This window comes from Lactuca saligna, chromosome 3, assembly GCF_052625555.1.
Source record: "Lactuca saligna cultivar CGN05327 chromosome 3, ASM5262555v1, whole genome shotgun sequence".
Lineage (NCBI taxonomy): Eukaryota > Viridiplantae > Streptophyta > Magnoliopsida > Asterales > Asteraceae > Lactuca > Lactuca saligna.
The window spans coordinates 5,419,032-5,435,493 of NC_136419.1; positions in this window are offsets into that span (position 1 = coordinate 5,419,032).

Sequence of the window (16,462 nt, forward strand, 5' to 3'; positions counted from 1 at the left end):
TTTCAACTTAGTAGTATGCAGCCCGAAACTCGAATATGAGATTGTGTGATTTTTAGCCGTAGCAATCTAAACGGGAATCAAAGATCTCATCCTTTGTAGTGTAACGATAAAAAGATAGATGAAAACGGACGTCAGATGAAGAAGTTATGAATTTATAATAGAGTTTTCCTTTCCCGACCTACTAAAAATAAATTCCAAATTAGCCGACGGAGTCTAAACGAAAGTTGTAGAGCGTAGTCTCACCTACGCGTGGATATAAAGAACGTCAAAAACGGAGTTCGTTTAAGGAAAATAATAATTTTTGAAGTTTTTTAAATAATTAAAATATTAAATTTAAATATAAATTTGGATATTATCCGAAGGAGGAGGAGTCACCGGTCTGATCCGGATTACGCCCAGCGTAATGCCTCGGTACGCCCAGCGTAATCTGAGGATTCAGACCTTATATAAAGGGTGCAAGGGCAGCAGAGTTCTTTGCCAATTTTCTTTCCTTTTCTCTCGTTTTTATCTCGTTTTTCGTGCAATAAATATCCCGAAGCCCAGGTATCATCTGCGACCCAAAGTAAGTCCCGAAGCCCCGAAGATCCCAAGAAGTAAAATTCCCGAGCCGAAGCTCTGCCCACGAGAAGCTCGGTTTTGTGAAAATCTCCCAGTTTAACAGAAGAATACTACTTCTACAAGCCGTAGTGCTGTCCGATCATCTTTTGATCAAATGAGTGTGTGGTTGCTTTCTTCTAACACATAAATATGAAGTATTTGCTTTGAAATATGTGTTATGTGTATATATATTATTGTTTATTTGAAGTGGGTGTATATTCCTTTTCTTCTAACATACTGATACAAAGTATTTTATATAAAATACGTGTTATGTGTTTATACATTATTTGTTTATTTGAAATAAATCTTGAAAAAATGTTTTATACAAATTTTAAACTGTATATGTATTTTTATCTACAAAAGTGTTGGGTAAAGCATGAGCATATAGTTGATGTGTGTTAAAATGAAGAGAGATCTCGATGTTATTGTTTTTGATTCAGTCATCTAGCGGAGTTTAGATGACGATCACGGACTTTTCTGGACAACCCCATGGAACACTAGCAGGCTCGCCACCTGTAGGTGTTAATGAACTTGGGTGTTCATTCGTTGTACCCCATCCCCCTCATGGTTGCCTTATTTGACATATATTGTTGGGAAACCCTCGAAGCATGTGTTCTCGCCCCGATGAAATATTCTTGGACTAGGTCCATTGTATTAGTTGTTTTAGGGACGTAAAGTGAGAATAACGGGAATGGGTAATTAGGTTATTGTTGGTTGGTGGAATTAAATATAATTATTTATTGTGGGTTGAAAACCCTATATGCTCACCAGGCTCCTAAGTCTGGCCCACTCAGTTTTCTTTGTATTACAGGTAGTGGCGCCAGAGCATAAGTTGGATAACTTGTCAAGATTTTTTTTTATTATTATTATAGACATGTTGTTATATTTAGCTGTTGTAATGTCTATTTTTTAATGTTTATGCTTTTGGTCTGTTTATCGGAACATGACATCCCGAGTTTTGTTATATAATGAAAAATACATTTCTTTAAGAAATTCTATGGTAAATCTTATTTTATCATATTTTGTTTTGGGAACAAATTCCGCAACTCTTTTAATCAAATGATTACTCTGAAATTATTTTGAAAGCATAAATTAAACCGATCTTTTCTGACCGTGATTTTGGGGATGTCACAATTGTGGATATAATTTTGAATCTTCATTCTAGACAAATTATCCCTCTGTCTTCTCTGAAGAAATCTATTGATGATGGTAAAGATACATTTATGTGGAAGGGTGTATGTATTGGTAATGATGCTTTAGAAGTAACCCACCCAAAATCGGAAACTCTTGATGTTAATGTTAATTGCTTCATTGTAGATAGACGTAAAGATATGGATTAGAATTGGAGATGGTGATCTGATCCGAGAGGCTCATTCCATACACCTACCGACTTTGTTATTTTGATAATGTTGTCGTTACAAGAAATAAGGATGCTTGGGTATGTGATATTGATAATATTGTTGACTTTACTGTTAAAGACACAAGGTTTTGTAATTGATGGTTTGGCTTTGTCACATGGTGTGGAGGAAACAATGTGAAATAAATTACTCCCTATTATAGTAAATCTTTTTAGTTTGAGACTTCCATTGATTCGGTTTCCCATTAAAGATAACTTGCTGCTTAGAGGGGTTGATATTCCAACTCTATTTGTCCTATATGTATTTATCAAGTTGAGACACTTGATCATTTATTTGTGGAGTGTAGGGTAGCAAAAACTTTGACTTAAAAAATAAGTCGATTGTGTGATATTGATAGCTCTCTGTTCATATTGGTCGGAGGTTTCAAGTCTTTTTTTTATGTGATGCACTTGTCCTCTAGTAAAAGATTGGTGTTGGTTGCTATTTTTAGCACAACTTGGTGGACTATTTTGAACTTTAGAATAGATGCGGGTTTGATCATACGAGACCTAGGCAAGATAAATTATTTGATGATATTCTTGCTTTTACTTTTAATTGGATTGTTCACCTGAAACATAAATTATGTATTTCTTGGAATTTATGGCTCCAAAATCGTATTTTTAACATTTTGATGTAATTGTCTCGTTTTAGTTATATCCTCTTGTTAAGGTCTTTTTTTTATATATCTATTCAGCCATTAAAAAATATTTCTCAATAGCCCATATTTTAATTTTGTCACACCATATAAAAGAACATAGAATAGTTGATGTAAATATTTCTTGTTTATTATATTATTATAAATTTTTTTAAATATGTTTTTTCTTTAATAATTTACATTTTTTAAATTAATCGAAGGAATGGAATATGAATAAATAAAATAAAATCTTAAAAAATTATAAAATCAAGCATTAAAAACAAACATTTTGTTTTATTCTTCAAGTCCAAGAAGGTTGGGACTTTGGTTGCAAGTTGGGATCAGTTGTGAACTAGGGTTCACCGTCCACGATCTATCAAAATGATGACCAAATTAAGAGCGTATCCTATGGTTAACTTATATTATAATTTAATATTATTGACACATCATTATTCTATTTCATTTAACCTCTAATTAAATGACATCTCCAATGGTTAACCTTTACTAATGACTTTTTCTATAAATTTAACTAATCTATCATTATCTATTTAAAATGTTCTATATAATCCCCTCCATTTAGTTAGTCATTTTTAAATACATATTATAGTTTAATACAAACTATTTTAATAAATATTTATCATTATAAATTTATATTTCATAAATAAAATATCATTAAATATTTAATAGAATTAATTAACTAGTAATAAATAAATTAATTAAAAACTAAAATATATTTAAGTGGTAAAATAAAATGTATAGAAGATGAGGGGTTGAATGTACAAATGATTAAAATATATTCACCATTTAATATATATTTAGTGGTTAATAAAAACAAACAAAAAAACTATATCCTCCGATAACAATAAATACTCAATATAAATAAATGAATAGTAATAAGCTTTAAAGAAAGCTCATGGAAATACTTTAAACTACAATGTATTCCATACAAATAATCATTTGGTAGTTTATTAAAATATTATTAGAAAAAAATATTGTACATTGCAATACATCATGTTTTGAATTGATTGTAGCTAACAATATATTTTATTTTATAAATAATATATTAGGAAATACCAAAAATATATTTCAACAACGATAGTTTATTAAATCGAATGTTGTTTAAGGAGTAAAGACGACATTATATATATATATATATATATATATATATATATATATATATATATATATATATATATATATATATATATATATATATATATATATATATATATTGTGCACCAAGATTAATGAACTGATGAAGTTTTGGTAGAAATGGTCCCTTCATTTTAAGCTTATTTGCAGTTTCAGCTTCATTGGCATTTTTTGAAATTATATACATTCTTTTGGACACGTGTTTATCATCGTAGCATATCAGGTGCTTCTCGGTTCTTCTCAACCCCATATCTCTCTTTTCTAATATATGTTTCTTTCTGTTGCTTTCTGGATGGTTCCGATCCACTACCCTAGACGGCGTCGTTGAATAGCAAAGCACCGTCCACCGCCTAGTTTTGATTGTATGACCAATCGGTAGAGTCGGTGGACAACCCTATAGCGGCGGCAACCACTGCTGGTTAGAATTTATCTTTGAACCGCTACACCTCTTCGTTTCGGGGAAGCACTAGGGCTTGGTTCATCTTTCCCTACAACAATCGTCGATTGTCCTACAAAGCTTGTTTCAGAATCGACGTCCCGCACAAGCCCTAAAGGTAACCCACCGATCCATTTTGCTCATTTAACTACTATGTTGTTCAATTACATGTCAATATTTCTTGTTTAGTATCTTCTATTTTAGATGCCTACTCAATTCCCAACTTGGACAAGAAATGGTTTGCACACTAGCGACGTCGGCTTGGAGGTATGTTTTCTATACTCTGCTTTGTCTCTTCATCTCCTTCAACCTGAACTAAAGAGAGGACCTAATCCGTATTTTAGTTCCACTACATTCAACAAACGGAAATATCAGAATGTGGATGATGGTGATTATGCTTCTGTTTCTGCACCGATTAAGTCATTCTTTATTGCATCCAAGAGTAACACAGACTTAAGTGGGGATTATTCTAATCATCTATTTCAGTTTACCCATGTATGCATTTACAGGGTACCATCAATTTCTTTCTCTGATTTCTCGCGTTGCTTACACATTTAGGGTTTATGGTGCTTAGATTTGGTTGGTAATTGTGTCTTTATTCTTATAGGTTGTTCTACCAACTTCCATCATTAGTAAATCTGGCAAAAGTTTTGTTGGGAGAAAGATGAAGACATAGATTGTAACATCCCGTTCGAAAAAAGCGTCCATTTGTGGATCCATAAGTCAAGGCTAGGGGCATTTTGGTCATATATGGGTTTTAAGTTTTACTCAAGAAGGTTTCGGGCTAGAGTGTGTTGTTAGAAGCGTAGGGCTTTTCGCCACCTTTCCGTAGATATAGAGGTCATCGGAAACGGATCTAGAATGAAGGAGTTATGACACTTTGAAGATTTTGGCAATAATGGCCCTTAAGGAGAAAAGTTCGCATGGAAGGCCATGCATGCATTTTTGGAACATGCATGGGTACTCCTAGCGTAGCCGAGCGACTGATCATGGTGCTGAGAGGCGTAAGCCCAGCATACGCTCAGAGCCTCAAAACCCTATTTTTAAGGTGTGCCACTATATAAAGAACATAATGGCTCTAACCATAGCCTCCTTATCAGCCTCCCCGACTCCAGAGAGACCATAGAACGCCCCAACCCTTCATTGTGTGAGATCTTGACCTTGGGAAGCTTAGTTTGATGGTTTAAAGCTTAGAAGAGAAAAGAAGAAGAGTGGCAAGGAGGAACCTTGGAGGCCAGAGCTTATAAATCTGGGATAGCATCATCATTTGAGATACTCTGAAGGTAAAAAGCTTCCAACTTTCCTCATAGAAGCTTAGATCTACGTATAAGGAGCTTTGGACCTTTTTAGGTCCAAAGATTGGTCCTTTATGGTAAAACTTCGTCCTTGAGCTTGGGATTGCCACCCTCAGAGCTAAAAGTGTCCCATGAGTAGTAAAGTTGTCATCTTGAAGGTCCAAATGAGTTCATGCATGAGTTAAGACCTTTTTCCATGGAAATAGATTATTGTTTTTGGAGTTTGAGCTTATGTGAGTCATGCAAGCCATCAAGTAAGCAGCTTTATGGTTTAAGATACGGAATAAGACCTGGATCTGAGTTTGTAGCTTCTGAATCGGGGTAATAGGCACTTAATAGAAATTTGACTTAACAGGGTTGTACGTTGGGCGTACAAGGAGGTACACACTGTGTACAAACCATCACCCAGTACGCTCAGCGTACCTAGAAGTACGCCCCGCGTACACTGCCAGGTTTGGGCCTTGAACATTTGGGCCTCAGTGTGGGCTGTGATTTGGACTATAGGTCTTTGGGCCATAGTGGGCCATCATGAGTCAGTGATTATGGGCCAAGTATATGTGTTGGGCTTAGGTTAAGGCCCAATAAAGGGATTGGTCCCAATGTAGCAAATTGGGCCATTAGTGGGCTTGGGAAGCTTACATAGTGTTGGGCGTTAGTCTTGGGCCTTAGATATGGACCAAGTTGGTTTAGGGGTAGAATGATCATTTTACCCCCAGAAGGGTTATTCAATTGGACTAAGTGATGTTTGGTTTTGGTAGTCGGGAAGCCGAAGGGTCAGCAGATCGGGAATTGCCAGTCAGCAACCAAAGGAGTATCAACAGGGTTCAATAGTGCAAGGTGAGTTTCCCTTTTGTGTGAATGGGTCTATGGCCACAATGCCGGCCCATGTAGTAATGAGTATGAATACCCGGGGGTTAGCCCTGGCCACTGTTTTCTAGTATGATATTCAGGACCAAGGTCCAATGTCGTGCAGGTGCCCATGGAATGGTTTGCATAATAGAGTATATTTGTTGTCTGTGTGATACTTGTATGTGCTTGGTAGGGAGGTGAGTGTGGGTGGGGTCCCGTATCTCACCATTAGTAGAGTATGGACGGGGTTCCATATCTCATTAGTAGTCGAAGATGGGCAAGGCTCGAGTTTGGAAAGAAGTGAGTATGGGTTGGGCACGTATCCCAGTATCAGCAGGAGTACGGACGAGGTTCCAAGACTCATCAGTAGCAGGACAGGGGCGGGGGCCCAAGATAGGTGAGGCCTTCGGACAGTAATTTAGTAGGGTATGTTCAGTTTATGTGTTATGTGCTATGGTTATATGTTTGCATGCGTTTAGCTGGCGGGGCCCAGAGATAGACGAGGCCTAAAGTAAAAAAATATATGTATACCGAGCGGGCCTTAGAGATAGACGGGGCCTGGGATCTGGTGAGGCCAAATGTAGCGGGCGAGGCTCGAAATAACGGGCGTGGCCCAGTGATTTCAGTATGTGATTATGCATGGTATGTGGTAGGTTGGGGAACTCACTAAGCTTCGTGCTTACGGTTTTCAGTTTTGGTTTCAGGTACTTCCGGTAGCAGAGGGAAGAGCTCAGGGTGATCGCATGGCACACACCATTGTTTAGTCATGCTGAGTTGTTTTACTCTGATAATAAGAATATGTTTCAGATTAACACTCTGATTTTATGTTACAATTTATGTTATGGATTGACAAATGTGGTTTAAGTAACGTTTAAAAAAAAATGAAATTTTTAATCATGATTTTTGGGTCGTTACAAGTTGGTATCAGAGCCTTGGTTTGAGCCTTTGAGGGATTCGGACACGCTTTCAGGTGTGTCTGAACTCAAACTGAGGAATTGGTATAGAAAATTTCAAAAGGAAAGCAATTTTCGTAAAAATGGATTTTTAGAAAAGAAAAATAGTTTTAGAAAAAGCGAAAAGAATTAGGAGAAAAGGAAAGAAGTTTGAAAAGAGAAAAGGGTGTGGTGCATGCAATCAACCAAACTCAAGTAGGTACCCCAAATTACCCATACAAGTTTATGTTATGATATGAGTATGAAACTGCATGCTAGACTAGGACTGAGTATCAATGAAGGAGGCATTATATGCATGTTATATGTGTATGAGCTTTATGAATTACATGTTAGTATAGATTCTTGTTATGTGGGTAGAATTGCTTGATTATGTCCTAGTTAGTTTTCCCTTTTTGTCTGAATGCTACTTGCTTTGTGTTTTGTGGGACTCTAAGTGATGGGAGTTAGCCATTATGTAACGCCCCAAAATTACCGGTTAAAAGTTTCATTTTTAATTTAGGTTAAAACGTAAAACATCATTACAAAACATTCATGATAATAATCCATGTATGAAAACTTGTGACATCATAATAAGAATCCAGAGTACATCCCAAAAAATCCATAGTGCGGAAAAACAAAAGCATATGTGTGATATGCTGCTACCGCGCCGGCTCCTTCCCCTTAGCTGAAAAGGTACCTGAAACCAGAACTGTAAACTGTAAGCACAAAGCTTAGTGAGTTCCCCCATAGTACCTCATACCATGCAAGCATATAGAAAATAACATTCAACTAGGAGTTACGGGCCTCGTCCACACTCGGGAAGATACGGGCCCTGCCCACACTTCTCTAGCCGGGAGATACGGGCCTCGCCCACACTCATGAAGATACGGGCCTTGCCCACACTTCCCTATCTGGGAGATACGGGCCTAGCCCACACTCCACTCTCGGAGAGATACGGGCCCTGCCCACACTCAACCGCCAACTCATATTATACAAGTATCACACAGACAACAAGTACAGACAACTCTATCATACCGTCACATATATCATACTCGACTAAACCAAGAGATACGGGCTCGGCCCACACTCTAGTACTAACATCTCGTCTACACGGGTCGGCCTTGGTGCCTTAGACCCGTTCCTACTGGAAAGGAAACTCACCTCGAAATAGCTGCTGGTCTGTGTGAGAATCGACTGTCTGCTGCTGCTGTTGCTCAGGAAATCCTCCGGCTATAATTCCCACAATATACTCAATCAATCACTGCTAACTGTCCTTTAGGTAAAATGACCATTTTACCCCTGATCATGTCATAAGACAAGGTCAGAGTTGACTTTCAGTTGACCCGACTCGCCGAGTCCCTATTCAATCGACTGCCCTGGATCCCGTCCCTACTCGTCGAGCTAGACGTTGACTCGATGAGTTATCCTTCTAAACTAAGGTTCAAGTCCTTCATCTTACTCGCCGAGTTGTATGAACAACTCGGCGAGTTCATCTTCATCCGATGAACACTTATACTGAGACTCGCCGAGTTGTATGAACAACTTGCCGAGTCTGATCTTGATCTAAAGAGATTGCCTTAAACTCGCCGAGTCAGGGAAATGACTCGCCGAGTCCCTTTATGGATGAGTTCGGCTTCCAACTCACTGAGTCACACCCCGTGACCCGCTACTCTACTCGACACAATGAAAAGGGACAAACTCGGAGACTCGCGAGCAGACTCGCCGAGTCAGATGAACGACTCGTCGAGTCGTTACCATGCACTCACTACATACGCGATGTTGCTCGATTCCAGTCCATGTCATTCACAGATCTGGGTTCCTAGAGCATGAATAACACGTAAAGTTTCCAACTTTACGTGTAAATATTCCTCAATGAGAGTTTTAGGGTTCAAAATGCACCAAAAGAGTATATCTAGGGTGTACAAGCAACATGGGTCCATAAAGGCAGTGGATCCAAGCTCCAGGAGCTCGATTCCACCTAGATCTAGAGGCTAATCAGCCTAAAACGAACCCTCCACATACACAAGCTTGGAAAATGGGTCAAGAAGGACTTTAATGGGGCCATAAGCATGAAAACATGGGGGAAAACGAGCCATACCTTAGTGAACACTCTGAGATAGCTCAAGGATGCTTGACCCCTCTTCTTCTTCTTGATCTCCTTTCCTACTCACTCCAAGCTTCAAGAGGACACACCAATGGCTTCAAAACCATAAAAACGAGGCTTAGAACGAGGTGTAGGGCTCTGAGGGTGAATGGGGGCTGGCTTGGGGTGGAAAGAGTGATTAAATAGGGTGCAAACCCCTGAAACTTAGGGTTTCATCCAACAGCGGTGACTCACTGAGTCTAGGATATGGACTCGCCGAGTCGCCAACTTATAACGTGTCCTGAGTCCCGTCTCTACTCGGCGAGTCGGACCTACGACTCGCCGAGTCCAAGGCAAAAAATGGAAAATACTCAAATAAGATTTACGTACCAGGAACCAGGTGCTACACATTAGGTGAGTACGTCAAGTCACAGGTGATTAGGGTTAAATATTCTCAGAGTGCTGGATTTGGCCCTATTGCGAATCTCTTGTCTGAGTCTAACCATCGTAGGGATAAGTCCTTTACTCGAAGGCTTATTTGAGCCTCGTGACATGTGATGGTATTTAGGTAATGGATAATTGGTATTATGAAGATACCTTCAGTAGCTGAGGACTGGGTGCGGGTTGGAGGTTACCCTAGGGCAAGCCTAGGATGAGATTAGTGCTAAGAGCAGTGTGAGTAGAAGGGACTTGGTGGAGTTGAGGAAGTTCTTGAGGAAAGTACGAATAGATGTGGAAGGTAGTATGGGCCCGTACTGCTAAAAGCATAGGATCTGTACTCGATTCAAGAAGGGCCAAGATGAGGCCATGAAACTTATGGTGAGTGTGTGATCCCTCGTCAATAAGGAGTATTCTGATGGTTGTTATGATATGTTTTCAGCATGGTGACTTTGTGAGATAGACCTGTGGGCAGATCAGGCGCCAGAGAGGGACCGAGCTCAGGATCAGGAGCCGAGCAGCTCGAGGAGCGGATGAGGGAGTTGATATCAGTTGAGGTTACACGCAACATTCTAGACCAGACTCCTTTGATTTTTGGCATGGTCAAGGAGGGTATGCTAGAGATTTTGGATGAGAAGCTTGGAGCCTTTCGCACAAAGATGATGGCTTTTGGTAGGAGCGTGTACCTTGACATTCCGAGAGTTTAGAGGTTGTGGAGCACCGGATTATCATGGGCTAGGGACCCCATTGATAGCAGCAGGTGGTTGGGCGATGTTTCCAACACTTTCCACACTAGTCGGTGTCCCAAGGGGGACAAGGTCAGACTCACCTCTTGTCTTCTGAAGGATAGAGCACGGGATTGGTGGGAGGAGATTGGTCATGCTTTGGGGGATGATGTCGCGTTGGACGTGATGACATGGAGTGATTTTTCGGCCAAGTTCAGGGCTGAGTATGCATCAGTTATCTGGGTGCAACAGTTAGCACGCGAGTTTCAGGACCTCCAACAGACTACTGAGACAGTAGCGGAAATCACCGCCAAGTTCAGGGAGAGGGCTCTTCTTGTTCTGCAGTATGTGGCGGACGAGGATATGAAGAAATCCCAATATCACGAGATGCTAATGAGTGGCATCAGGCAGTTTGTGATCAGGTCTAGTTGCAAAACGCTGGAGGATAGGATTGCACGTGCTAGAGAGAGGGAGATTGACCAGGAACATATCAGGAAGAGGAAGCCAGATGAGATTCAGGTAGCCACGGGTTTAGGCAAGAGACCCAAGGGGTCAGATTCAAGATTGAGGTATTATCAGAGCAGCAACCGATGCGGGAAGTATGGCAGGAAGCACGAGGGTGCGTGTAGGAGTGGTAGTGGTGGTGATTCTGGTTGCTTGAAGTGCGGCCGGATTGGTCATTTTAGTAGGGTTTGTACTGCTACCACCACTCAGGGATCAGACTTGATATGTTTTCATTGCAATTATAGGGGCCACAAGAAGGCCCAGTGTTCGAGTTTGCTTTCGGCGGGACAGGTGATGGCACCTGCCCCTGCGACCTTGAGGATCATGGATGGCTGTCAGTGCCGAGCAGAGGCATCTGCGGTAGGGAGCAGATCTTTCCAGTTGTCTATAGTGGAGGCGCGAGCAGCATCGGACATTGCAGGTGAGTATCTTTTGATTTCATGTTAGTTTTATTCTTGATTATATTGTTATGGTGTTGCAGTTATGTTAAGTGAATGTATGTGATGATTTTCCTGTTGTGTTCGGATTATATGCCAAGATGCATACCATGGGATTTGGTCGCTAGTTCATAGTAGTACCCTCTTTTCTAGCCAGTTCTTAAGATGCAGTCGCAGTAGCAGGTGTGAGTGGGGGTTCGGGAAGTGCCTTATTAGATTTATAGTATGGCTTAGTAATGGTATTGGTGGTTACTAAGCAGTGGTAAGGGTTGGATGTCAGCAGATTGACCTCTTTTGATAGAGAAAAGGATTAGGAATCCTTCCTATGTTGGGGAATGTAGGGGTTTAGTCGAATCGAAGTGGGGGAGAACTATTCTAGAAGTCAGGAGCGGGATTAAGTTCAATTTGGGATGCCTTCAGATTAGTAGTCGGTGGTTGAGATAGTATGGAGAGTGTGGTAAGATTGCGGGATAGCCGTAGCGTTTATTAATAACCAGTTAGAGGAGTGTGGGCAAGGGTCCGTATCTCCTAAGTCATAGGAGTGTGGGCGTGGGCCAGTATCTCCTAGATAGCAAAGTGGGGATCAAGAAAGGGTAGTTCGTTGGGATTTAGTATGGAGTTGGCCAGCATAGCCCTAGAGAGGTGAGACTTTGGGAGAGGCCGCTCCAAGATACGAATGGGTGAGACTCGTGGACGAGGCCCGTATGTTTGTAATAGTATAAGGTGAGACCTGGGAGCAGAGTTGCTCAGTAGAATGGTTCGGGTGATACCCATGGGCGAGGCCCATGTAATTATAGTGATGCAGGTGGGACTTGGTAGAGGCCGTAGGGTCAGGATAGGGGATCGAGGATCCCAGGACTTGCAGGGTCAGAGTCGCAGGGTAGATAGAGTAGTTGTAGATAGCCGAAGTTTCTTCAGAAGTCGCTGGGAGCGACTGAGAGGTTGTGTATGGGGGTAGTAACCGGTAGGATTCCGATAACCCGGTTATCAACAGATTAGTTAGGACCAGGGTGGTATCAATTTATCCGGAAGGCGGATAAAGAGATAGTAGGGTTCTCAGTCAGAGAGAGTAATGATAAGAGGAGTTTGGTGTGAGATACCTAGTTGACCGAGGAGTGCAACGCCTTTCACAACAGGGTTAAATAATCTCATAGGGAAGAGTTTGGCCCTGTTGCACAGCTCTCGTATGAGTCTATCCGTTACATGGATGAATCTTTTACTCGAAGGATTCTCTAATCCATTTGCTAGGTTGGGTGCTCAACACTAAGTTATAATAGCAAAAAGTATTCAGTGTGTATCGACAGTAGTGAGCAGCACTGGGAGTGGCTGGAGTAATGGATACCGTGAAGGATATGTCCTTCACAGTGGTAGAGGAGGTGGTTAGTTATGGAACATTGCCTTGGGAAGGCCAGAAAACGCGCAAGGAAAAGAAGGGTGAATCCCTAGGATGTTCAACATAAGTACTCGGGGAGTACCAGAAGGATTGTCGATTGAGTAAGTTGTGTTCTCAGGACTGACAAGATTAGAGTGCACTCGAGGTTGTTATGTACAAGGACTAGTTTTAGCCAGAATGACCGGACAGGAGGCCATTAATTCAGCAGGAGATGTATGCATCAGGAAGGCATGTGGTGAGCAAAGTACAAAATAGTTGACCATAGCAGACATCGAAGACGAAGTCTAGTTTAAGTGGGGGAGAGTTGTAACACCCCATTCAGAAAAGCGTTCATTTATGGATCTAGAAATCAAGGCTAGGGGGCATTTTGGTCATATATGGGTTTTGAGTTTTATTTAAGAAGGTTTCTGGGCGGGGTGTGTTGTTAGAAGCGTAGGGCTTTTCGCCACCTTTCCGTAGATATAGAGTTCATCGGAAATGGATCTAGAATGACGAAGTATGACACTTTGAAGATTTTGGCAATAATGGCCCTTAAGGAGAAAAGTTCGCATGGAAGGCCATGCATGCATTTTTGGAACACGCATGGGTACGCCTAACATAGCGGAGCAAGTGATCGTGGTGCTGAGAGGCGTACACCCAGCGTACGCTCAGAGCCTCAAAACCCTATTTTTAGGGTGTGCCACTATAAAAAGAGCATAATGGCTCCAACCATAGCATCCTTATCAGCCTCCCCAACTCCAGAGAGACCATAGAATGCCCCAACCCTTCATTGTGTGAGATCTTGACCTTGGGAAGCTTAGTTTGGTGGTTTAAAGCTTGGAAGAGAAAAGAAGAAGAGTGGTAAGGAGGAACCTTGGAGGCCAGAGCTTATAAATATGGGATAACATCATCATTTGAGATACTATGAAGGTAAAAAGATTCCAACTTTCCTCATAGAAGCTTAGATCTAGGTATAAGGAGTTTTGGACCTTTTTAGGTCCAAAGATTGGGCCTTTATGGTAAAACTTCGTCCTTGAGCTTGGGATTGCCACCCTCAGAGCTAAAAGTGTCCCATGAGTAGTAAAGTTGTCATCTTGAAGGTCCAAATGAGTTCATGCATGAGTTAAGCCCTTTTTCCATGGAAATAGATTATTGTTTTTGGATTTTGAGCTTATGTAAGTCATGCAATCCATCAAGTTATCAACTTTATGGTTTATGACACGGAATAAGACCTGGATATGAGTTTGTAGCTTCTAAATCGGGGTATTAAGCACTTAATAGAAAGTTGACTTAACATGGTTGTACGTTGGACGTACACGGAGGTACGCACAACGTACAAGCCATTAGCCAGTACACTCAGCGTACCTAGAAGTACGCACCGCGTACGCTGCCAGGTTTGGGCCTTGAGCATTTGGGCCTCGGTGTGGGTTGTGCTTTGGACTATAGGTCTTTGGGCTATAGTAGGCCATCAGGAGTTAGTGATTATGGGCCAAGTATATGTGTTGGTCTTAGGGTAAGGACCAATAAATGCACTGGTCCCAATGTAGCAAATTGGGCTATTAGTGGGCTACTAGTGGGCTTGGGAAGCTTACATAGTGTTGGGCCTTAGTCTTGGGGCTTAGATATGGACCAAGTTGGTTTAGGGGTAGAATCGTCATTTTACTCTCGGTAGGGTTATTGTATTGGACTAAGTGATGTTTGGTTTTGGTAGTCGAGAAGCCGAAGGGTCAGTAGTTCGGGAATTGCCAGTCAGCAGCCAGAGGAGTATCAATAGGGTTCAACAGTGCGAGGTGAGTTTCCCTTTTGTGTGAATGGGTCTACGGCCACAATACCGGCCCATGTAGTTATGAGTATGAAGACCCGGGGGTTAGCCCTGGGCACTGTTTGCTAGTATGATATTCAGGACCAAGGTCCAATGTCGGGCGGGTGCCCAAGGAATGGTTTTCATGGTAGCGTATACTTGTTGTCTGTGTGATACTTGTATGTGTCTGGTAGGGAGGTGAGTATGGGCAAGGTCCCGTATCTCACCATTAGTAGAGTAAGGACGGGGTTCCATATCTCATTAGTAGTCGGACATAGACGAGGCCCGAGTTAGGAAAGAAGTGAGTGTGGGTTGGGCACATATCCCACTATCAACAGGAGTATGGACGAGGTTGCAAGACTCATCAGTAGTAGGACAGGGTATGGACGAGGAGTATGGACGAGGTTCCAAGATAGGCGAGGCCTTAGGACAGTAATTTAGTAGGGTATGTTTAGTTTTTGTGTTATGTGCTATGCTTATATGTTTGCATGCGTTTAGCTTGTGGGGCCCAGAGACAGGTGGGGCGTAAAGTAAAATAAATATGTATACCGAGCGGGGCTTAGAGACAGGCGGGGCCCCGGATCGGGCGAGGCCCGAAATAGCGGGTGTGGCCCAGTGATTGCAGTATGTGATTATGCATGGTATGTGGTAGGTTGGGGAACTCACTAAGTTTCATGCTTACGGTTTTCAGTTTTGGTTTCAGGTACTTCCGGTAGTGGAGGGAAGAGCTCGGAGTGATCGCATGACACACACCATTGTTTAGTCATCTTGGGATGTGTTGCTCTGATAATAAGAATATGTTTCGGATTAACACTCTGATTTTATGTTACGATTTATGTTATGGATTGAAAAATGTGGCTTAAGTAACGTTTAAAAAAAATGGACTTTTTAGTCATGATTTTTGGGCCGTTACATAGATACGTAAAGTTTGTAAGCTTTTTGTTTGAAATGGATAATGTATGAGTTGTATAAAGCAACAAAGAGTCGTTTAAAGAGTATAGCACCAAAAGAAATAAAGGTACTAGTGTATCTGATTAATTTCACGGATCCAGAAGAACGTTTTTCAGCTTTATCAACTGCATTTTCTCCTGGTAAAGATGATGAGGCTAAGGATCCTAATGTATATACACGTAAATTGGCTCAGATTTTTATTTATTTAATTATTAACTGTGAAATTGAATTTTCAATGCATATCGGTGTTTTTAATAATGTAGCACCTGGTTTCCGGTATGTGAATTTTATTTGAGCATTGCCCTAATTTAGCCTTGGACTCGGCGAGTCATAGGGTCCGACTCGCCGAGTAGGGACGAGACTCAGGACACGTTTAAGTGGGCGACTCGGCGAGTCCATATCTTGGACTCGGCGAGTCACCGCTGCTGGATGAAACCCTAAGTTTCAAGGGTTTGCACCCTATTTAAACCCTCATTCCGCCCCAACTCGTCCCCATTCACCCCCAGAACTCCCCCAACATCGTTTTCCCTTATTTCTTTGAGAGATTGAAGTGTTCTTGGTGTGTTCTTGAAGGTTTTGAGGAGAAAGAGGAGTAGATCAAGAAGAGGAGGAGGAGATCAGCCATCTTTGTGTCATTTCAACAGTTTCCTTGAGGTATATCTCGTTTTTCCCCTGTTTCTATGCTTAGGATTTCATTTGGGACACCCTTGAGCAATTCTTCAAGCTTGTTTGTGCTTAATGTTTCGTAATAAGTGGATTAACCTTTAGATCTAGGCAAGATTGAGCTCCAGGAGCTCAGATCTGTGAGCTTTATGGCCCCATGTGGCTTGTTCATCCTAGATCTACCCTTTTGAGGCAT